General features: G+C 34.2%; 1 protein-coding gene across 2 annotated transcripts in view; it reads right to left on the bottom strand.

Annotated features, from left to right (window-relative positions):
• Positions 1–26,102, bottom strand: part of B3GALT1 (beta-1,3-galactosyltransferase 1) — a 783,716-nt gene that overhangs the window by 714,832 nt on the left and 42,782 nt on the right. The window lies entirely within an intron of this gene.

Genomic DNA, 26,102 nt, shown 5'->3' with positions numbered 1-26,102 from the left:
TTTTTCAGTGCCAGTATGAGAGTAAAATCTCAAAAAATACTTTCAAACATTAAAATGAAGTGCTTTGAACAACAACAAAACTATGAATTTATATGGAAGAAATTCATTTTTAAATACATACCATTTTGTTCCTTTATTTCAGCCACAGAGATGAACAGAAACATTTGTTATATCACAAACTGAAACATAATAAACAATGAAAGGAAATAAAAAATGCTGGATTAAAAAAAAAAAACAAGAATCTTGTTATGTCATTTCTTTGTTCCCATACGTGCCACCCCACTGAGTCTACCAAGTTAATTAAGATTTCCAAAATTCTTTTCATCTTCTCATGGGAATATATGCTTCTTCTCAGTGGGTGTCTGATTTAAGATCATTCTTAATTATGATACAGCATATCTCCAGCTTGATTATTTTCAGATTGATTAACCTTAAGATAAAGAGTCAGATTCTCTGAAGGTTTCATTTAGTGATAAGGAAATGACTGTATTTAGAATGAGAGATCTTTTTCATTCACGGCAATAAATAGCTTGTTCTGTGCTATGAAAAATACTCAGACCTACTGGAAGATTATGAAGAAATGTAGCCAGAGGCTAGTGTGTATATACCTAAAATTGAATACTGCTTTTAATAAAAATATGAAAAAGCTATAAATGTCTTTTTGAGCAATACTTATACAAAAATTTGAGGCTATAAACCATATCAATTATGCTGTAATTACTGCATTGCTAAAAGGTTCTTCACTTTAAGAAAGCATTCACAGCTGGTTTTCTTTAAACATAAACTTCCTGCTAGTATATTTAAGTGTTTGTTTATAGCTCAGGATGTGAGAGAGTACGGGGGACAGAGACACTTTTAAATAGTTGTGTCAGAAGCCAGTATAATTTGATTCACAAAAATTTTATTGACACTACTTTTATGCAAAGGAGGTACACCTGTGCATCTGCTTGAACTAAACAATACTTTAGAATATTCAAGGACCCTCATGAGTGTATATTTTATCATTTTTAATTGTTCAACTTCCAAACAATCTTTCTGAGTGTATATGTGTTTGTGTATGTGTGTTAGACTAAGAGTAGGGGGAGGAAAGTAGAGACAATTTTTTACAAAAAATTAACTATATTAATTAAGACAAGTTAGGTGAATACCAATAAATCATGTCCCATATAATATGAGGAATCTTAGGATAAGTTGGACACCCAACCTATATTCATGAAGAGCACCATTCCTGAAATAGTGAAGGGGAAAGGGGCTAACTTAATTGTCTTGCTACTATGAGGAGTATTTAAGTGATCTTAGGCCTATAGAATATAATACAAATCCCTTGATCTTAAATTTAATGCCTCCTATGATCAAGCTAAATACTACTTTCCAGCTTTTTTCCCATATGATTTCTGCCCATGAGATCTATAAACTGGACTACTAGTTACTCCCTGTGCTCAACATGTCATTTTCGATTTTCCTGAATTTATTGCAGGTCAACAAACTACTTACTCCTTCTGCCATCTTTGGAATGTTTTCTCTCCTCAACTCAACCTTTCAAGAAAATTATCAGAAAAAGACCCAGTTCAGGTGCCACTTCATTCAGGAAGCCTTTTCTCATTACCCCACCAAATGTATCCTTTCCTTTCTCAAGTTTTCCCAGAATACTTTGTTTTCCTTCTTCTATTCCCATTATGTAACTTAACCATCTGTTTATCTATGTATATAGTATAACCTCCTCCCTAGCAAAATGTAAGCTACTTAAGGGTAGGGAATGTAGTTTTATTTTTTAAGGTTTTTTTGCACCTACTTTATCTATTGTACATAGAAAGTACTTCATACATGCTCCTTGAATTGGATTAATGAGACAGAAATGAATTCTCAAAACAACATGAGAACATGGTGGAACTATGATGTCACAAATGTGGTTATTACCACAGCAAATTTCTGCCCTCTATCACTTTTTATCATTTCTGTCTCTTGATCACATTTATTCACAAATCCTCCATATAGCCTATATCCAGCATGCTAGAGGCCTGCTTTAAAAAAAAATCATCATAAGGACATTAGTCCACCAGTTTAGCTGTCCATCTTATTATCTCTCATTTTTGCTACATGGTCCACTATCTTTTCTGATTATTCATGTCTTTAGTAACATTTTTTTGAACACAAATTGCTGTTGGTAACATATTTTAGCCTACTTATGCCAATTATGTGTCTTTCCATTTCCTGCAGGGTTATTTGTAATTTTAATTCTTTCCTTACACTGAAAAATAAAACTTGACTAGCCTTAGTACCTGAGCAGCATTTCATTACATTTTTCATGCTCTGTTTCAATTTTTTCTTCTCAAAAAGCAAACAAAAAAAAAAAAACAGAAAAGCATACACTGTGCATCTTCACATTTAAATACTTTATTCTCTTTAAAAGTATCCATCACTGGCATCTGGGATTCAGTACAAATTTTCAAACTATAATTAAACAAAATTAGACTCAGCGATCCAGAAAATCAGTCATTTTGAAAAACAAAACATGAAAGACAAAAAGAAAAATCACTATCCAAAAATGTGTTTGCTGAATTAAAAAAAAAAGCAGAGGACAAGGAACTGGAGGATGATTTCTAAAATACAAATTGTGCATGTGTATTTACTTGAGGGATTAAGCCCTAGGAAGCAAGAAGTGTATAAGAAAAAACCCCAAACCTGTGCTAGACACCAGGAAATCCGGATTCAAATCTCAGTCTGATATCTACTAGCTGATATTAAGACTATAATTAAACATCCAAGTCTCAGTTTTTCTGTTTTAAAATCAGGATGTTTACATTCTTTGCGTCACAGGTAAACTGTGAGATGTGTTATGGGAATCTTAAAGTTCTATATAAATGTTTAATTTATTATTCTATGCAGAAGTCTTTATAATAAAGAGTTATACACAAATCTGAAGACACACACAGTGATGTTTGGTTACGACACACTTCATTCTATATTCATAGACTAAAAAAAACCCAACAACCTTCTAAATACAATAAGCCAGCCTACGTTTGGACAGTCAATGAGCAGGTCTCACCTGTTTCCCAGAGAAGTTAACCCTGTTAGTAAGTTTACCCTAAAATGGATAGGCATATCCTGACACAATAACAGATTCACTCCTTCTCTAAAATAATAATTGGGGGGTGGGAGGTGGGGAGTTAGGTGGCTCAGTGAATAGAGAGCCAGGTCTGGAGACAGGAGGGAGGTCCTGGGTTCTAATTTGGCCTAAAATATTTCCTAGTTGTTATCCTCTGCAAATCACTTAAACCCAATTGTCCAATCCTTACCATTCTTTTGCCTTGGAACCAATAATTAATATTGATCCTAATACAGCAGGTAAAGACTTTTAAAATAAGTACATAAATAAATAAAAGAATGATACATTGATAGTGGAGACTGAATTGAATTAGAGGAACCCTCTCAGGGAGCTTGCAATGGAAGGTCCCTTGAAAACTTCAGAGACTCCTGGACTATGGTGAAATGGTGCTCCAGCCTTTGGGGAATAGCAAATATCCAGAATGTTTCTGGTCAAGTGATACCCTACTGCTAAAATAACTTGTCTCAAAGGTATGATACAGACACTCCTGAGGATTCCCTGGGCTCCCTCCAGCACCACCACAATAGCAGAGAGTAAGTAGGGTGCTGCATCAATTAGAAGAGGGAGCACTTTGTCAGTGGAAGCAATAGCTCCTGCTCACAATGTACCTATGCATCTAGTGGGTGCTTAATAAATGTGAACTGAGACATGAAAACATCATATCTGTTGCTAATAAGTGACGGAAAGAGAGCTTTTAGATTTCTGCTTTAAGAATCAAAATATTCAATGACTTCTTTCCTCCAAAATAAAGTATAAAGTGGAATGCAAACATAGGTAGAAAGGATCATCGATTTAAAGCTGGAATGGATCTTATAGGTCATCTAGCTCAACCTTCTTCTCATGTTACAGTCAAGAAAACTGACTCTCAGGGAGATAAAAATTATTCACCCAAGGTCACAAAGCTAGTGATTTAAGCCCAGATCTGACAAAATATTCAACAATATTTTTGCAGTTCCATGAGTGTTTGAGGTGGGAGGGCATAGAGAGAATAGAGAATAAAACTGATTGTGTCAGTTAAATAGGTTTTTGTCCAAGGCTGGAATAGAAAGCAGAAAATGTAACTGAGCCAAGGGGCTCAAAGTTCATTGCTGGAGAGTTCAAGAAAAATGCCTCGTGTTAGGACAAATTGAAAGGCATTTTGAAAACACTGTTCTAATCATGTTATAGTTCTACTTAAGAAGCTCCAGTTGTTCTCTTTGGTCTCTAAGATGAAAAAACAAACCCCCTTTTGTCTTTTAAAGACCTTAACAATCTGGCTCCAGGTGATCTTAACAGACACTGCATATTGCTCAATTTTAGACATCCTATTCCCCAGCCAAATTGACTTACTTGATATTACTCACATGGAACACCATAGCTCCCATTTCTGTGATTTCGCTTGGGTTTTTACACACTTTCAGAATGTTTTTCCTTGGCTTTCTTCAAAGTTCAGGTCAAATACTGCCTCCTGAGGAAGCCTATCATGCTTTCTATACAATTGCTAGTGAGCCTGGTATCAGAAATGTATCTACTCTGTATCTACTCTGATCTTATTATGTATTTACTTTTCTGTGGGTACATTGCTGTCCCCACCCTCCAATGGAAGCTCCTCCAAAGCAGGAACAGTTTCTTCTGTCTTTGTATTTCTAGTATCTAACAGAGAGCTTGATATATAGTAGACACAAAAAATGTGTATTGACTGAAAAAATGAAAATCTTAAAAATGAGATTTCATTATTTGTATAAAAGATTGAAAATTCTCTACACAGAAATTTTTAACTTTTCAAACAAAAGCATAAAGATATCTTTTACTCTGTTTTATTTACCTTACTATTTGATGTTCCCCATCATTAGTTCTGAGAAAAAATGCTATACATAGATGAATTGATGAATGAGTAAATGAAGAGATATTTATTAAGTGCTTCTTAAAAATGTTATTGATTAATTTAGAGTATTTTTCCAGGATTAAAAAATCATGTTCTTTGCATCCCCTCCCCCAAACCCCCTCTCATAGCCAATGCACAATTCCACTGGGCTTTACATATGTCAACATAGGTCAAGACCTATTTCCATATTATTGATATTTGCACTAGGGTGATCATTTAGGGTTAATAACCTCAATCATATCCATTGACACATGTGATCAAGCAGTTGTTTTTCCTTTTGCGTTTCTATACCCACAGATCTTCTGAATGTGGATAGTGTTCTTTATAAGTCCTTCAGAATTGTACTGGATCCCTGCATTGCTACTGCTGGTAGAGAAGTCTATTACTTCAATTAATTCAATTGTACCACAATGTATCCGTCTCTGTGTACAATGGCCTCCTGGTTCTGCTCCTCTCTCTCTGGATCTATTCCTGGAGGTCATTCCAGTTCACATGGAATTTTTCCAGTTCATTGTTCCTTTGAGCACAATAGTATTCCATCACCAACATATACCACAATTTGTTCAGCCATTCCCCAATTGATGGGCATCCCCTCATTTTCCAATTTTTTGCCACCACAAAGAGCGCAGCTATGAATATTCTTGTACAAGTCTTTTTCGTTATTATCTCTTTCGGGTACAAACCCAGCAGTGTTATGGCTGGATCAAAGGGTAGGCAATCATTGAGAGCCCTTTGGGCATTGTTCCAAATTGCCTTCCAGAATAACTGGATAAATTCACAACTCCACCAGCAATACATTAATGTCCCAATTTTGCCACATCCCCTCCAACATTTATTACATTCCTTTGTTGTCATATTAGCTAATCTGCTAGGTGTGAGGTGATACCTCAGAGTTGTTTTGATTTGCATTTCACTGATTATAAGAAATTTAGAACATTTTTTCATGTGTTTATAGATAGTTTTGATTTCTTTATCTGAAAATTGCCTATTCATATCTCTTTCCCATTTATTAATTGGAGAATGGCTTGATTTTTTTGGTACACATGATTTAGCTCTTTATAAATTTGAGTAATTAGACTTTTGTCAGAGTTTTTTGTTATGAAGGTTGTTTCCCAAATTGTTGCTTCCCTTCTAATTTTGGTTACCTTGGTTTTGTTTTGTTTTTAAACTTTTTTAATTTGATGTGATCAAAATTATTAATGTTACATTTTGTAACTATTTCTAACTCTTGCTTGGTCTTTGAATCTTTCCTTTCTCGAAGATCTGACACTTTAAGTATACTATTCAGTGTTCACCTAATTTACTTATAGTTTCCTTCTTTATATTCAAGTAATTCAGCCATTCTGAGTTTATCTTGGTGTAGGGTGTTAGAATTTGATCTAAACTTAATCTTTCCCATGCTGATTCCCAATTTTCCTAGCAGTTTTTGTCAAATAGTGGATTTTTGTCCCCAAAGCTGGGATCTTTGGGTTTGTCATAGACTGTCTTGCTGAGGTCATTTACCTCAAGCCTATTCCACTGATCTTCCCCTTCTATTTCTTAGCCAGTACCATATTGTTTAGGTGACCACTGTTTTATAGTATAGTTTGAGGTCTGGGACTGCAAGAGCTCCTTCCTTCACATTTTTTTCAATATTTCCCTTGATATTCTTTATTTTTTGTTCTTCCAAATGAACTTTGTTATAGTTTTTTCTAATTCCATAAAAAAGTTTCCTGGTAGTTTAATGGGTATGGCACTAAATAAGTAAATTTGTTTAGGTAGGATTGTTATTTTTATTATGTTAGCTCATACCACCCATGAGCAATGAATGTTTTTTTCCCCAATTATTTAGATCTAGTTTTAATTGTGTGGATAGTGTTTTGTATTTGTGTTCATGTAGTTCCTGTATTTGTCTCAGCAGATAGATTCCTAAGTATTTTATATTGTCTAGGGTGATTTTAAATGGAATTTCTCTTTCTAACTCTTGCTGCTGAGATGTGTTGGAGATATATAGAAATGGTGATTATTTATGTGGGTTTATTTTGTATCCTGCAACTTTAGCAAAGTTGTTGATTTTTCCACTAGCTTTTTGTTGAATTCTCTAGGATTCTTCAAATAGACCATCACATCATCTGCAAAGAGTGATAGCTTGGTCTCCTCATTACCTATTTTAATAGCTTCAATTTCTTTTACTTCTCTAATTGTTACTGCTAGTGTTTCTAGTACAATGTTAAATAATAGAGGTGATAATGGGCATCCTTGTTTCACTTCTGATCTTATTGGGAATGCCTCTAATTTATCTCCATTGCAGATGATACTTGCTGATGGATTTAGATATATAATGTTTATTATTTTTTAGGAAAGATCCTTTTGTTCCTATACTTTCTAGTGTTTTCAATAGGAATGAGTGTTGCATTTTGTCAAAGGCTTTTTCTGCATCTATTGAGATAATTATGTGATTTTTGATGGTTTGCTTGTTGATGTGGTCAATTATGTGGATGGTTTTCTTAATATTGAAACATTCTTGTATTCGTGGTATAAATCCCACTTGATCATAATGAATGACTCTCATGATCACTTACTGGACTCTTTTTGCTAGTATTCTATTTATAATTTTTGCATCTGTCCATTAAGCAGATTGGTCTATAGTTTTCTTTCTCTGTTTTTTACCTGCCTGGCTTTGGAATCAGTAGTATATTTGTGTCATAAAATGAATTTGGTAGAACTCCTTCTTTGCAAATTATGTCAAATACTTTGTATAATATTAGAATTAGTTGTTCTTTGAAAGTTTGATAGAATCCTTCAGGCCCTGGGGATTTTTTCTTAGGGAGTTCTATGATGGCTTGTTCAATTTCTTTTTCTGATGTGGACTTGGTTGGGCATTCTATTTATTCCTCTGTCAGTCAAGGCAATTTATATTTTTGTAAATATTCATCCATATCACCCAGATTGCATATAATTGGACAAAATAGTTTTTAATGATTGCCTTAATTTCCTCTTCATTAGAATTGCGGTCTCCTTTTTCATTTTGGATACTGTTAATTTGGTTTTCTTCTTTCCTTTTTTAATTAGATTGACTAGTACTTTGTCTATTTTATTTATTTTTTCAAAATACCAGCTTCTAATCTTATTTGTTAATTCACTAGTTCTTTCACTTCAATTTTATTAATTTCTCCTTTAATTTTTAGGATCTCTAATTTAGTTTTCATCTGGGGATTTTTAATTTGTTCCCTTTGGAGTTTTTTTTTCATGCCCAATTCTTTGACCTCTGCCCTCCTTAATTTGTTAATATATGAACTTAAGGATATAAATTTCCCCTTATTATTTATTTGGCTGCATCCCACAAATTTTGTAAGGATGTCTTATCATTATCATTTTCTTCAATGAAATTAATAATTGTTTCTATGGTTTGTTCTTTAACCAGTTTTGGAGAATCATAATATTTAATTTCCAATTAATTATTGAGTTGCCTTTCCATGTACAATTACTAATTATTATTTTAATTGCATTATGATCTGAAATGGTGGCATTTATTATTTCTGCTTTTTGTACTTGTTTGCCATGTTTTTATGCCCTAATACATGGTCAATCTTTGTGAATGTACCATGTGCTGCTGAAGAGAAGGTATATTCCTTTTTGCCCTTATTTATTTTTCTCCACATATCTATTAACCCTAATTTTTCTCAGATTTCATTCACAGCTCTTCTCTCTTTCTTACTTATTTTTTGGTTTGATTTATCTAGATCTGATAGAGGAAGGTTCAGGTCTCCCACTAGTATAATTTTACTATCTATTTCCTCCTTCAACTCTACTATTTTCTCCTTTAGAAATTTGAATGCTATACCATTTGGTACATACATGTTGAGTACTGATATTTCTTCATTGTCTATATGGCTTTTCATCAGGATATAATTACCTTCTCTATCTCTTTTGATCAGATCTATTTTTACTTTTGCTTTGTCAGATATTACGATTGCAACCCCTGCCTTCTTTTTCTCAGCTGAGGCTCAATAGATCTTGATCCAGCCTTTGATCCTTATTCTGTATCTACCTGCCTCATGTGTGTTTCTTGTAGACAACATATTGTAGGATTTGGGTTTCTAATCCACTCTGCTATTTGCTTTTGTTTCATGGATGAGTTCATTCCATTCACATTCAGAGTTATGATTACCACCTCTGTAGTCCCCAACGTTTTGATATCCTCTCCTAGTTCTGCCCTTTCTTCTTTCACTATATCTTTTTAGACCAGAGATTTGCTTTTAGTCATTCCCCTTAATTCCCACACTTATTCTAGTTTCCTTTCTGCCCCCTCCTTTTGTTCCTTTTTAATTTTTTTAGTGTCCACTAAGTCCCCCCTTCCCTTCTTTTTTGTACTCCCCACCCCACTTTCCCCCTTAGTTTTTCCCTTCTTGCTTTCCCTGTAGGGTAAGATAGAATTCTATACCCCAATGAATCTAAATTCTTTTCCCTCTCAGAATTTGTTTCACTGAGAGTAAGGTTTAAGCACTCTCTTCCTCTCCTTTTTATAACAGTATTCTTCCCGTCTCCTTCCCAGGCACCTCTTTGTGTGATATCAATTATCCTATTTATCTTATTCTTTCAAGTTTCTCTTGGTGCCATCTTCTATACCCCCTCCCTTTTTCTTTTTTTGCATATCATCTTAGACCACTTATTACTCCAATCTCTTTACCTAGGAATGAATCTTCTAATTACTATAATAGTGAATATAATTTTTGAGAGTTACAAATAGCATTCTACACATATTAATATAAACAATTTGATCTTATTGAAGCCCTTTAAGAATAAAATTTAAATAAAAAACATTTTCCCCCTTTCCTCTCTCTCTTTCTTATTTACTTTTTCATGTTCCTCTTGATATTTGTGTTTGGATATCAATCTTTCCTCTTAGTTCTGGTCTTTTCTTTACTAATACTTGGAAATCTTCTATTTGTTGAATGCCCATACTTTCCCCTGGAAGTATATAGTCAGTTTTAATGGGTAGGTGATTCTTGATTGAAGACTCAATTCTCTTGCCTTTCTGAATATCATATTCCAAGCCTTGAGGTTCTTTAGTGTGGAAGCTGCCAAACCTTGTGTGATTCTGATTTGTGCTCCTTGATGTCTAAATTATCTCTTTTTGGCTGCTTGTAAATTTTTTTCTTTACCTTGGAAGCTCTTATATTTGTCAATTACATTCCTGGGGGTTGTCTTTTGAGGATTTAGAGTAGATGGTGTTCTATTAACTCTTTCAATGTTCATTTTTCCCTCTTGTTCAAGAATGTCAGGGCAGTGTTATTGGATATTTTCTTGTAGTATGATGTCAATATTTCTGTTTATTTCTGGGTTTTCAGGTAGACCAATGATTCTCAAATTGTCTCTTGTAGACCTGTTTTCTTGGTCAATCATCTCAGTGAGATATTTTCATATGTCCTTCTATTTTTGTCAATATTTTGATTTTGCTTCATTAATTCTTGATGTTTTGCAAGATCATTTGCTTCTAATTGCCCCCATTCTGGCCTCTAGAGTGTAGTTTTCCACTATAATCTTTTGAATTTCCACTATAATTTTTTGATTTTCCTTTTTGGTTTGTTCTATCCTGCTTTTCATGGCTTCCAGCTGTTTAATTTTGGTATCTGATTTATTTATCATTTCATTTTATTTCTGGGCTTCTTTCTCCAATTGGGGGTTCCATTCTTTTAAAATGTTATTTTCTTTTTTGAACTATTTCCCATTTTTCTTGCCAATATCCTTCCATCTTTTCTCATAAACTCCAATTTAAATTCAAGAGCTTGAGGTCAATTTCCATTTTGGGCAGGAAAGGGTTGGATTTATTTAATTGTATGTCCTCTTCTGCTATTTCCTCTGTAGTCTGGACTTTTCCTCCATAAAAATTATCCAGGGTCAATGCCTTCTTCTTGTTTTTATTGGTGTTGGGAAGTTGTTTTTCCTGAGTGTTTTTTTGCCATCACTCTGGTGGTTTTTCCTTCTCTTTCCAGTCAGAAGTCTGAGTGAGGAGAGCAGGCTCTCTGTGTATGGAGCTAAGGAGCAAGGTTTTTGCCTGAGGCCACCACTCAAGTCTCTGGAGCTTCTACTGTTTGCTGTTTTATTGTTAATAGGAAGTCAGTTTCATACTGTCCCTAAGGAGCCTACATTTTCATAGAGAGACAATACATATGGAAGGTTTCAGCTATAAGGCAAAAAAGGACTTTGTGTTCCTTTGGATACAAAGTAGATGGCAATATAGCTTCTTAGATATTTTCATTGATTTAATCATATTAATGTGAGATATTGAATGATTTGATAGGACCAAGTACATTGTCATTGGGAGCTTTCTCTTCTGGGTCTTCAGGATGAAGCTATGGCTATAACAATCACAAAATAAATATAGAACTTCATCTTCATGGAAGTTACTTTCTGGGAAAATAGCTTGAATGGCTGTAATGGAAATAGGATAAGTGGTCTGGCAGGTGTTTCCCCTTGTAAGGTTCTTGTATTTATCTTCTTAATGGCAATTATTAGCAGTTGATAGGGAATGTGAAGAAGGTATACCCCTTCTGCACAATAACTACTCCCTTTGATAATGGTCACAAGGCTTTCTATGTAGAACAGGCTAGAGTTCTAGGAGGCAAACGCTATTCTCAAGACTCTTAGATGCAGAGACCTGGGCTTTCTCCATCAGGACATGAGGGGAGATGGTGCTTGAGAGTATGTAGAGTTTTGGTCTGTGTGGCAATGTCACCTAATCTATTTGCCTCAATTTGACTTGTTATCTCAGCGATAGTTGGTTGGATAAATGGATGACCACCTAAGAACAAGAGCACCAAGCTTGGCATTCCAGCAATGCTAGTAGTAGCCCAGAAAACTAGATCTCTAAAATCAGCCATGAAGTGAGTTTAAGTGAGAGCATTAGCTACAAAGAGGTCAGAAGAAATACAGTGAAGATAACCTTCAGGTGAGAAGTATGTGGACAGCACGAGCAGGCAGACAAGTGTGGCACACACTGAGCAGGAACATTTTCTTTTAAGTCCCATCTAGCTTATGAGGTGAATAGAGTTATGAAAAGCAGCAAGATCTAAAATAGCTGTAGGCAGGTCATTCACCCACATGGTCAGTCATGTCATCTCTGTCATTTTATCAAGTCAAGCCCCAGGTTACAGCTGTATGGGAGCACAAGTGTGCACATTTAATAAACTAGTAAGGGGAGAAAGAAAATCAAATGAAGGAAGGCATTTTTTTCCTGTCAGTATATTTTTCAGTCTTCTTTTCTGAAACTCACATCCCTTAAATTCTCTCCTTGTTCATATATGCTTATGGTATTGATTTCCCTCTTGAAGGAGAATAGCAAGATGTAAAAATTCAAAGATACAAAAGATTCCTTAGTTATAAATCTATAAAATTCCTCTTGTTTAACTGATGTTGGCTTCACCTGTCTAACCCTTCCTCCACAGCAATTTGTGGACCTTGTTTGATTTGTTGTACTGGTTGTCCTTTCACAAAGCAAAGCTAATTTCAAATTTCCTTTCTTTTCCCCCTCTTCTCTTTTGCCATAAATAGGCAATGAGGTTGGACTGTCAGAGGGCTGATATGCAGGCACTCTGTTAGTTATGAAAGGCCCTTTTTAGAATGGAAGTAGCTTCCTAGATAGATTAAAATTTCCACAAAAGAATCACAACTTCTTTTTAAGATGCTTTTTCTTCTGATGTATATGTATGTGCATGTGTGTGTGTGTGTGTGTGTGAGTGCATGTGTGGTGGGAATATGAGAGTCATGGGAATGTATATTCTATATATCACAAAAAAACCTAAAGTATAGCCAGTACATGATTAAGGCAAATAATTAATCCTCTAAAGGGGTCACAGGTATTTGAATTTTCACTATTTAAAGGTATAATTATGTGAAAATAGTCATTGTTTGCAGCCTACTGAAAATACACCATGCATGTTTGAATCAGCTCAAGGGATTAGTTACTTGCACTAATTGGGCCCTAGCTATCATCATGTTGACTGGACAATTTTCTAGATGCAAAAAAAATAAAAACTACTTATTTTCTTTCCATTTTAAAGGTTGAATGTGTAGTAACCCGTACAGTGGTCATATATCCAGGAATAAAAATCTAGCAGGTGGTCAGTTTGAGTGATACATTGATATCTACCATATAGTAGTAAGGAGCCTAACAGAAGGCCTAAAGTCTATTGGTAGATCCTCAAAGATGAATATTTTATTGAGGATTTAGATGAAAAGTGCCTTCCCACTAGAAGGTATTCTAGTAGATTCACCACTGAAGATACAGCTGGTCAATGGTAAATTTATAAGATACTGAATTCATGGCACTTGATGTTTACCTCACAATCCAATATGTTAAAAATGGTTTCACCATTACAAGTTGAAAATTTTGGTATCTTAAAGTTTTCAAAATTGATTTTACTTATAATTCCATTCCATCAAGCAGCAAGTTTGGCATTCTGTTGAAATCACCATGGTTAATTTTATCACTAAACGAGGAAATGAATGACCAGGGATTTAAGTTTCATTTGAATGAAAATGTAATTTTTATGCAAAAGTTTTTGTAGATAAAATGCAAAAGAAACCTTATGAATCTTATTAATAATAATAGCTAGCATTTATAGTTGTAATATTTGCACAGTATTTTACAAATATTATTTTATTTTTATCCTCATGAAAGTGATAGGAGAGCAGATATCATGCATATTTACAGCCTAGGAACCTGAGGCAGAGGGTAGTAAATGTTTTTCCTAGGATCACACAAGTAATAAGTGCCTGAACTCAAGTTCAGGAACCCCAGATACAGGCCCAGCATTCTATCTATTGTACCACTTAAATGTCTATTAAAAATAAATATAAATAAACCTTTAATTAATTATAGTGATAATTTAATAATTAGTACAATAAAATCACCTTACTTTACATAGAACTTTACTGTTTTCAAAGCACTTTTGCTCATATCACATTTCATAATCATATTTAACCACATGAGTAACCTTTCCCACTCACATAAAACAAATGATATTCATTCATTTATCATTTTTATGCATTTCTTTACTTATTTATTTATATGCTTGTTTTTTGGACAGTTGAAGCTTTATGCAAATTGGTTTCTGAGGCTTAAATTAATTATAGAAGTTACTGTTAATAAGTCAAAGATCCAGTTCTAGAATTTTGACCTTCTAACCCTTTGGCCACCATAGTTAGCCCTCCATAATTTTTTTTGTTTAGATAATGCCAAAAATAAAAACATTTTTGTAGCCCACTAGAAATAGTGGCCTATGCTTATTGGCAATTAAAGGTATCATAATGTATTAATTATTTTCAATTTTTTTAAATTTTTACACGTTGATATAATTTTTAAGAATCATTTTCTGACGTTTTGCAAACTATGTTCTTTCCCTCCCTTCCACCCCTCCCCAAGATGTCAGGCAATATAATATATGTCATATGATGTATCAATTCTAAAAATTTCATAGCATTAGACCTTGAACTTAACAATATTATATAGATGGAAGGATATTGCTATATTCAGTTTATAAGACATTTTATTAGAATCAAAGTGTAATTTTAAAGTTTGGTTTTCAATATTAAGAGGGAAATTAAAACTCTAGCTTCAATAGAGAAGTTTTCTTGGAGATGGGCACAGGAACCTTGAAATTCAGGCAAGATTAATATATAATATAAAATAAAACTCTCCAGAAAACCAAATAAACAGTGATCACATTACTCATCCCTTATTATGTTACTGTCTCTTGTCAATGCCTTGAAATGAAAAAATAAAATGTATATAAATCATATCCAGCTTCTGTGAATTATTTTCTGCTCTACTTTCTACTAAATCTGAGTCTTAGAGGGATCCACATCAAAAGCTATCTTTGGGACACCAACAGTATGCACCCATTGTAACTGAAAGCAGTGAACAAATGAATGAAAAAGCATTTGTTAAGTACTTCCTATGTTCAAAGCAGTCTGCTAAATGTTGGGGGTACAAACGGAAAACCAGTACAATTTCTGTTCTTAAAGAGCTCACATTCAAAAAGAGGGAGGAAGTTTCTGTTGCAAGTCAGATGTAAAGGTCCAGTGATCTTTGAAGAGCAGCAGCAAAGCAGATGATAAAATATCAACTTTAATGTCATTTCCATTGATAAAAAACATTTCTGCTTCTAATGTTGAGCCACTGGATGGTAGCACAGACTTTGTGGAAAGAACATTCTTTCTCAAGTCATCAGTAGCTGTGGATTCTAAGGAGGAAGGGGCTGAAGAACTCATGGAAGCATGTGTCCCCTTGAATCTCTAGGTAGATACCCTGCATGATGGTAATGGGGCAGAGGGCAAACCAGACTTGAAGCAGGCCATCTGATTAGGGTAGGTTACAAGATGCTGCTTTTCCTGGGGGTCCTGACCTAACTGCATCATGGTCTGAGCAGAGGTAGTGGTGTTGGCTTGACTTACTTGCCATATGCCACCTCCTATCTCTGCCTTGCAATGATGGTGATAAGAATGATATATTATTTTTATGGTACTTTAAGATTTATAAGGCATTTGGTGTGTTATCTCATTTGTCCCTCATTGAATCTCATGAGTTAGGTGTTATAATTATTCCCATTTTACAGATGAGGATCCTGAGTCTCTGAAAAGATAACTTGCATAGAGTCACAAAATTAGTAAGTAGGAAAGCCAGGATTTAACCTAGGTCTTCCTATACCATGTTGCCGCATAATGATGTATATTGTAACTTAAAAAGAAATTCTTCACAGTTAAAAACATATCTTATTAATAATAAAATTTGAGAAAGAACTAAAAAATTTAGATGAAATACATAAGAGCAAAGCAAAACATTTGGACCAAAAAAGGTGAATGCCAATTTAGTTCAGATCTTATCAAATAAAAAGAAATATATCCATCTAAAAGGGAAAAAATGATTTGTTTATTAGCAGCTTTAACTTGTATCTGGATCCTCTAAAGAGTAGCTCAAGGCTGCTTTTTAAAGTCTTTCATATCCTTAGGTTGTCTAGAGACCAATTAAAATTTTCTAGACTGAAAAAAAAATGGATTTGTTTTGGGTTTGCTTTTTCCAAATATCCAGACTAATAAAGGATCCATGTAAAGAGAAGTTGTAAGGGCTAAAAAATAAATTCACAAAATGTGAAATGAAAGCAAGGCCTCAGAAATCTTTTTTCTACAGAATTTGAAAAGAAAATCACTCTATCTACTGGCACTGCCTTGCTGAAAAATCCCGAGCCAGGTTTCAGAATATTCAGTACAGTCACCATAGAGACCTGAACTGGGATATAAAGTCTGAAAATTTCCTACATTGTAGATGAAACAATGGTAACCCACTGAGGCAATGTTTGAAAAACCCACTGTCTTGGTAACCATTGGGGAGTAGATCACCCATGACCTAGTAATTAGATCCAATGCTTAGAAAGAGCTTTCTCTACCCAGGAGTGTTCTGGCAGAACTAGATTTGCTCCTGGGAGGCCCTCTTGTCACCAGGGCACAAAGTCCATTCAGATGGTACCTCTCCTATTCAATTTGTTTCTATAATTTGTAGGCATCAGCTAGTCCAGGTCAGTCACAAGAGCTCAGGAGGTTATGAGATGTTACCATGGTTGAACCAAACTGTCACATGTTCCCCTAGAGATAACTGGATTTGAAGTTAATGGGGGCTAGATAATCCTTTTTTGGAAGGTTTTTCTTATGGTTCTATGAGCATCTGGACTGAATTTGCTGTGGATTTCAAAGTGCCCATTGTTGCTCTTAGAGCCAGCATGGTTTGCATGTGTGATGAAGGTCTTTTCATTTGGGTCAATTTTGCTGAGGTTTACTCTTCAAAAATGTTGAATACAAAAATATTAAAACTGCTAATTCTGGACTGAATGTGGACTGTGGCATAATAATGACCCAAAATTTTCCCTCTCCCAATTAAAAAGCAGTAGAAACAACGAGAAAGTAAATTTGAGACCATGCCATTCTTTGAAAATGTGAAGGACCCTGGCATTGCCAATAGTTGGCACCCAATAAATATTTGATAATAATAAAAAAATAAAGATAATAAAATGAAGTGTAGTCACAGAACATCAGTGTTTCTATTTATTGGATAGATTTATTGGTTAAATCTAAACACAAGTTATGGACATTGTGTAAAATGTATTCCAATCATCTGTCACCCATGTAATGTTTTAACTATGTAAACTAGTCAAAAACTCTGCCTAAAACTAATACTATTCATCTCCACGTAAATTACTGAATACCATTCAAATAACACTGGACTTTTCAAATAAATAACTTAAACCTTTACTATTTTGGCCTACTTATTACATTTCTTGTAAATTCTCTATATTGTCTGTATTGAATGAGTTTTTCATGTTTTGTTGCACATTGGTATCAGGTAAGATCCTTTAAATGGTAGACAAAACCTGCTTCGTGGGTCAGGCTTCATTTTTTTTTACTTGCAGCATTATTTCAAATAAATAAGAGTAAAATATATTTTTCATAATTTCTCACTAGATAAAAGCATAGATATAATTCAAGGGAGGAAAAACCTACCACAAAGTAACATTCATTTTCTAGTAGTGTCATTCAAAACTGAGAGGGTAGATGTGCAAAATTGGAGAAACTATTAAATATCTCTGGGAATCTTCTCTGGAAAAAGTTTTTAGTAAGCCATGATGGCTTAGGATAATTCTATATGAAACAGACTACATAGCCTCTTCATATTATTTCTAGTTCTAAGACTATACTAATTTTTCTACCTAAGGGGCCTTACTTTGTTTTAGCTTATTTTATTCAAATGAAGTCCTATTGAGATCACCATCTTTTTGCTGAAAATATAAATAAAACTCATCTGCATACCTACAATCTTCTTTCTATTCATTGATATGTTAAACATACGAAAATCACCTAAACTCTACGTCTACCCCAACATTTGGAGGTTTGTTGAATGACTATATTTACCCAAGTACCTTAAAAGAAGAGCAGCACATAAATGCAAACTAGGATGATGGATTTGCTATCATTTTGGTTACCTTATAAAGTCTGTCACTATAGAATCAGAAGACATTAAAGATAGAAAGGAATCTACAGGGCACTGTTTCAAACTTATCATTTTGCACTTGGGGAAACTGAGAATAATGTGGGGAAGTGACTTGGCCAAAGTCTTACACACTGGAAAGTTAGAGAATCCAGTTTTCCTGACTGTTACTTCATTGCTCTTTTCACCATGCTAACCATTTACTTTTGCATTCAGTTGAGAATATTTTCTTTTATAGGTTCTAGTTTACTTAAGATCTTTCTGGGAGATGATGACCATTAACACCAATTGATTTTGATCCTTAACCAGGCATGATCTCTCTGATTTGGAAAGATAAACTCAATTTTATTTACCACTAGAAGCATTTGGGTGCCCACAGTGAATCATAGAATGTTGGACCTGGAGTTAGGTGGACCTTAGTTTAGATCCTGCCTCAGCCACTTGCTAGCTCTATGTCTCTAAAGCAAATCGCATAAGCTCTAGCTGTCACAGTTTCCTCATCTCCCAAATAGGGATAATAGTAGCAACTACACTCCAAGGTTGTTCTGAGGATAAAATGTTACAATATTTATAAAGTGCTTAGCACAGTGCAAAGCACATGGTAAGCATTATGTAAATACTATTGTCATTGTGTTTAGTATTCATATTATTAGATTGCTATTTGCCCCTTGAAACAATTTTTAGTGTGAAATTTTATGGAAAAAGAAAAATGGACATACACATAAATCCACTTTCCTTAAAAGTCAATCATCTAACTAAAGAGAATGATGGATTTGGAGTTAGGAAAGGCCATGGTAGAATTCCATTTCCCACTGACTTAGTTGTGCTTCCTTGAGGACTCACTCAATGTCAATTTTCTCATTTGCCATTTAATTTGCTTTACAGTTGATTGGAAGGATGAGTTATTATAGAAATGACAAAAACTGCTCTGAAACTTAAAAGGACTAAAAATGTCAGTGGCAGTAATCACCATCACCACCACCACCACCACCATCATCATCATTGCTATTCTTATATACACAGGGGCAGAAGGTGAAGTCCTAAAGTACCCTTTTCTACATCATCCCAGCAGCAGAACCACGCCAATGACTCATTTCAAGGGAAAGATGACTGTGAGCCTTCAAAGTCCATGCCAATGGAGTACAGACTCTCCCCTGGAAACAGACTGTCATCTCTGGACCAGTCAAGCTAAGAGAAATTCATCACCAGAAGTTTGGTCATGAAGTGATGATGGTGATAATGATAATGATGATGCCATAAACAAAAGCAGTCATATCAAACAGTATCCTAAGTGGTAGAAGGGCTGAAATTAGAAGTCATAGATCTAGAGCTATTTGGGATTTGGGAGTCACCAGATCCAGTCCTTCTTTTACAGATGAAGAATCTGAAGTACAGAGAAATTAAGTAATTTCCTCAGGGTCATGTAGTTAATAGTTGCCTAAGGGGAGGTTTAGACACCATTCTTCCCAGTCCAAAGTCCAATGCTTTTGTCCACTACATCACAACCCACACTGTTAAAAGCAATGACCCTTGAAGTTTTGAAGCAGTTCAAGCTGTATGGAGTGAAACTGTTAGAATTTTTATGATCCTAAAAACTGATATTAACTTCCTCCCCTAGATCAGGACAAGTAAATATTTTTGCCATTCTTGTTGTGCTCTTGTTATCCTTGTTGTTACTCTGTTGGTGGTGGTGGTGGTAGGGGGGGATGTGTGTGTGTGTGTGTGTTTGTGTGTGTGTGTGTGTGTGTGTGTGTAAATATGTGTGAAGGCTATATTTCTTTTAAGCAAGCATTGCAAGGGGAATCCAAATTGAAAATAAAAATTCAAGTGAAGGCAGACTACCTGAGCTTGACTTTGAAGGGATGCAAAATTAAACTGTTATTTTAAGTTCCACCCAAGGAATTTCTGTACACTGAGATATGTACTTAATACAATTGGACCAACAAAGTAGGCCTTTGAAAGCTATAGGCAATATATTTCCATTCTGAACCGTCAGATCAATCAAGGGAAGCACCACTGCTAAGACAGAAATGTCTCTAGCATAACAAATCAGTTCACAATATTTTCTTAGTCTAGGTGAGCAAGAGTAAATCACTTCTCCTAGACCCACCTTTCTGATTAGCGTAAACAAAAAAGTAGAACAATCTTTTATTCTTGAAATTATGTTCCAAGACATAAATAAGATTGAAGCAAAATATAAAAAGAGACATTCACCACTGTAATGCCATATGTCTCTATCTTGTGCCTATAAAGGGAAGTTTATACATGGTTCTGCAGTTATTGTGAGATGTGATAAATTCATCATAAAGCCACTTCAGTTTGGAAGATAGGATATTAAAGTAGCAGGTATAAAAATTACATGATAAGCCAAGTGTTCTTGGACAGGGCACTTTTTAGTTTTATGTCTTTAATTCCATCAATAATTTCACCTGAGACTAAGCTATTTCCTCTACTTCTGATGGAGACAGAACAGTAAAGCTATTTAAAGTCTTAAAGCTCCAGAAGTAAAAAAGTAAAGAAAATGCAAGTATTCTCTGAAGTCAAAATGAAGTTCTTAAATTTTCACAAGGTCATTGCTACTTCTCAGAGATTCTTGTGGCAAAAATGTCATTTTCTTTTTACATTTACAAAATTGTGTCCTTTCTGATGAAATTGCCTTAGGCACAAAATACACAGTGCACAATGCTTAGTTAAATTACATTAGGCATAATATGGGAAGTTAATACTATATTTTCAAATTACCAAGGATATAATATCAATTTGAATATATACATCTTATACCAAACTTGGAGGTCAAAACACAAGCATTTTGCCAAATCAAGATGGTAAGGAAGAAATACCACAAAAGACAGAATGAAGAGTGGATAGAACTTATAAAGAAGCAAATTTAAGCTTTAAGCAAATTTTCCCAAATAATTAGGGAACCAATTATATGGACATAAATATGACAATCTAGATAATATGAATTAATATTTACAAAAATACAAATTTCCAAGATTAATAGAAAAATATAAGAAATATTTAAATAATCATATCTCAGAAAAAAGAAATTGAACAAGCCATCAAAGAACTCCCTAAGAAAAAACCCCCAGAGGCAGATGGATTCACAAATGAATTCTATCAAAATTCAAAGAACAACTATTCCCAATATTATACAAACTATTTGACAGAATAAGCAAAAGAGGAGTTCTACAAAATTCCTTTTATGACACAAATAGGTTACTGATTCCAAAGCCAGGCAGGTCAAAAACGGGGAAAGAAAACTATAGACCAATCTCCCTAATGAACATAAATGCAAAAATCTTAAATAGGATATTAGCAAAACTCCAGCAAGTAATCATGAGGGTTATTCATTATGACGAGGTAGGATTCACACCAGGAATGCAAGGATGGCTTAATATTAGGAAAACCATCCCTATAATTGACCATATTAACAAGTAAACCAACAAAAATCACATGATTATCTGAAGAGATGCAGAAAAAACCTTTGATAAAATATAACACTCATTCCTATCGAAAACACTAGAAATCATAGGAATAGGAGGGTCGTTCCTAAAAATAATAAACAGTATATATCTAAAACCATCAGAAAACACCATCTGCAATGGGGATAAACTAGAAGCCTTCCCAATAAGATCAGGAGTGAAACAAGGATGCCCACTATTACCTCTATTATTTAACATTGTACTAGAAACACTAACAGTAGCAATTAGAGAAGAAAAAGAAATTGAAGGTATTAAAACTGGCAATGAAGAGACCAAGTTATCACTCTTTGCAAATGATATGATGGTTTATTTAAGGAATCCTAGAGAATCAACCAAAAAGCTAGTTGAAATAATCAACAACTTTAGCAACATTGTGGGATACAAAATGAACCCACATAAGTCATCAGCATTTCTATATATTACCAAATAATTAGGGCAATCATTTATTGCCTTCATGTTGAATATAAAAATTTTAGTTTACCATTTAAAGCCTTTCAGTGTAGCTACCTTTCAGGACACATTTCATAGCAATCGCCTTCCCATGGTATTTCCAAATAGGAACATCTGCAGGCCAATTCCCACCTTTGTGCATTTGCATGGGTTGTTTTCCATGTCTGGAAAGTCCTCACTCCCCATCTTTGATAATTCTTGCTTCAAGGCTAAGCTCGTGATACTTCTTATGGGAAGTTACTCATAATTTCTTTCAAGTAAATAATGTTTCTCTTTTCAAATTATATGATATTTAATTATATGTTTAAATGTCAAATTTTCCTCATAGCATATAAACTTCTTTTAAACCCTTACCTTCCATCTTGGAATCAATATTGTGTATTGGTTCTAAGGCAGAAGAGTGGTAAGAGCTAGACAATGGGGGTCAAGTGACTTGCCCAGGGTCATACAGCTAGGAAGTGTAAGAATATAAACTTTTTAAGTGCAAAGTTGTTGGATTTTGATTCAATCTTTGTCTTCTAAGTACCTTACATAGTACCTTGAATAAAAGTAAACATTTAGAAATGCTTGTTCAGTGAACAAATGAACAAATTAATTAATTGTAGGTCTGTTAGAAACTGAGGGCATTAAGAGGATTAGGACAGCAAGTAGTTAATTATTACAACTGAGTGAATCACTGACTCCATCTCGACTCAATTCCTTAGCTGAGCTCAGTTCCCTTTCTATTCAATTATGGGTTTAGTTGGGGATATCTTGGTACCTACTGGATTGAGAGCCAAAGCTGGAGAGGAGAGGTCCTTTGTTCAAATTTGGCCTCAGACACTTCCTAGCTGTGTGACCCTGGGCAAGTCACTTGACCCCCATTGCCTAGCCCTTACCACTCTTCCATCTTAGAAACAATACACCATATTGGTCCCAAGACAAAAGGTAAGGGTTTCAAATTAATTAAATGTCTAGACAAAATGCTGTTGTATGAAAACCTTATACGTTGTGATTGGAAGAAAACCTTATTGAGTTATTTGAACACAGTCCTGCATGAGAATGATTGAGAATCTTAAAATCAATGGTTCAAGTGCACTCTCTCAAATGAGTAGGTTGAAAATACCATTCCCTCATTCCATAAATGTTTTCTTTTTCCCTTAATGACCATCACCATTTTTCATGATTTAAATATCCCACAGCCAATTATCTTTCATTTAGAGTCCTTATCTGCCCAAACACAGAAGTTAAAAAAAAAAGAGTGAAGAAGAATGACATTTTCATTAGTTCATTTATTTAGACAATAAAAACTTTGAGGTGTGGGTAATAAAAAGATAAAAAGTGATTTCTGTCTTCCCAGAGTATACAGTTCAGGAGGAACTTCTACACACAAAGACAGAATATTGAAGTGCCAAGAGGGGTACACACATACTAAGGGGCTTCGGCTCTCAGGTGAAGAAAAGGCCGTCAATTTCTCATTGGGAATATTGGATTAGAATTTATGGAGAAAGTGCTGGAAGTGGCACATCATTGGAGATATACAATGGCCAAAGCTCTTTATCAAAGATAGAGAGATAGATTGACTTAACAATGTTAATAATGGCAGCCTTCTGGCACAGTTGATCACTAGAAGATTTGGCTTGGAGTTGGGAAGATCTGAGTTCAAATCCTGCCTCAAAGCTCTGTGATAAGAAAAGACTCATTTAGCTTTCTTCAGTTTTCAGTTTCCTAAACTGTAAAAAGATGAAGTTGAACTCAGTAGTGTCTAAGATCTCTTTCAACTCTGTAAGACCACTGACAATCTATGGAGTATGAACAAAAAGATTTAAAATTTTGCTTGATTAAAACATGACTTGATTACTTCATGATCATTTCTTTCCCCAAACAATGATTACTTTATTCCATAATCAGATTTAAAATAAAAAATTAACAATGTGGATTTAGAAGCATGTACTATGGTTTACCTTATATTTCTTGGGATTTCCCTTTAGATTAGAAATTAGGTTGTATTATGCCAAATGTCTGGTTGTCTCTGGAATACACTGACTATTCTTCAGTTTCCCAGGGGCAGCTAATGACTTTGGAATAAGGAATACTCTAAATCCCAATCCAGCCTTAGACATATATTAGTCTCAGTTACCTGGACAAATTCCTCACCTATGTGCCTCATTTCCCCAATTGTAAAATAGGGATAATAGCATCCACTCAACAAAACTGACATGAGGATCAATTGCTATTAGCCAAAAAGCATTTTGCAAACCTTAGAGAGTCGCATGTGTATATATGTGTAAATATACTATCTATCATCTATTATTATTATGAAGATGCAGAAATATTGACTGTCAACAACTACATTTGCCATATGCTTTACGTATGTCACATGAGATGTCCCCAAGACTCAAGGCTTTTTCCAATAATTTAAGCATTTTGAGGATTTGATCAGTCTGCTAATGAGTAGCAATGTAATCGTACAGTGGGAAAATTAGGAATTGAACAAGAAAATAACATCAAGAAACAGAATTCTTGAGGAAAGGCCTCTTTGTTTAAGAAAGAATATACAGATGATACTATTTATCAGAACTGTGCAGTAGGATGTCATTAGTCAGTCCTAGGGAACCATAGATATATAGCATATGGCTTTGTTTAAATGTCTGTAATTAGTGTAACTTGATGGACTTTGTTTTCAGAACCTAGAACCATAGGATTTACATCAGGAAAGCCTTTCTATTAGGGAAAATCTAATTCAATAACTTCATTTTACCAATGACCAAATTTGCATGACCTATTTGGTAGGGAAATGGTCAGGATACTTGCTACCAATGTTTTCTTTTTTTCTATTTAAAAAAAAATTAAATTAAGTTCCTGGCATATAACTGAGCAAATATGTTGGCATATAATTGAGCAAAATTATTCCAAATAATTGCTTTAATTTCATCTTCATTGGTGGTATATTTTACCCTTTTCATCTTTAATGCTAGTAATTTGGCTTTTTTATCTCCTTTTCAAAATCATATTACTCACTGGTTTATCTATTTTAATGATTTTTTTTCATAAAACAAACCCCTAGATTTATTTATTAACTCAATAGTTTCCTTACATTAATTTTATTGATCTTGTCTTTAATTTTTAGGATTTCTATTTTAGTCTTCAGTTGGAGATTTTTATTTGTTTTTTCTCAAGCATGTTAGTTGATTTTTATTTCTCTATTTTATCAACATAAGCATTTGGAGATATAAATTTTCCTGTAATTGCTCATTTTGCTGTATGCACTGTGGTATGCTGTCTCATTGTTATCATTCTCTTTAGTAAATTTTGTATTACTTCCATGGCTTGATTTTTAACTCACTCATTCTTTATGATTAAATCATTTAGTCTACACTTAATTTTTACATTGTATCTTTATGGTCCTTTCTATATATTTTTATTACATTAGGATCTACAAAGGATGCATTTAATATATCTGCTTTTCTATACTTAACTATAATGTTTTTGTATCCTAACATATGGTCATTTTTTGTAAAGGTTCCATATACCATTGAGAAGAAATGATCCTATCTATTCTACCAATATTTTCATAGAAAATGTTTCAGCTTCAAAAATACATTTCATTTTAAGGTATTTTCAGCAATAATGAGACTAAATTAGAACTTTATTCAAGTTATGTTGGGCTTCAAACAATTCAAGGATATCTTCTTTTTTAAAAGTCCACCTTTTTGATGAAATCCTTGAGGCATGATGGGGATTCTATATTTTTCATGCTTGGTCCATTAAGAATGGCATATCAGCTGAATTTTTATGAGAGCTGATGTAAATCTTTTAGTGAAGTTAGTCTCGAGCTTTCAGTTTCTATTTTCTGAATCTCCCAAATCACCTTCTCAGGATGCCTAGCCCTGATTTTTCATTCTGAAGTACTTGGTTTTCTTTCAGGCATTTCTGTCTGGCGTTTTATTAAAATTAAAGCGTCTTATATTTGCTATTCAGTTATTTAATATATATACTCCTGACCCAACTTACTACAACATTTGTTATTCTAATTAAGAATTTTATTTAGCAAAGAAGGGTCAAACCATGCCCTCTTCCTTGGTGATTAACAAAATATCTCCCCCCCCCCCAAAGTGAACATCATGGATTTTGTTTGTTTGTTTTTTCCTGATGGTAGGTTAACATTTTCCCAACTCCCTTCTTCTAAGTTTACAGAGT

The sequence above is a fragment of the Monodelphis domestica genome, chromosome 4 (assembly GCF_027887165.1).
Source record: "Monodelphis domestica isolate mMonDom1 chromosome 4, mMonDom1.pri, whole genome shotgun sequence".
NCBI classification, from domain to species: Eukaryota; Metazoa; Chordata; class Mammalia; order Didelphimorphia; family Didelphidae; genus Monodelphis; species Monodelphis domestica.
This window is presented reverse-complemented; position numbering and strand designations above follow the sequence as displayed.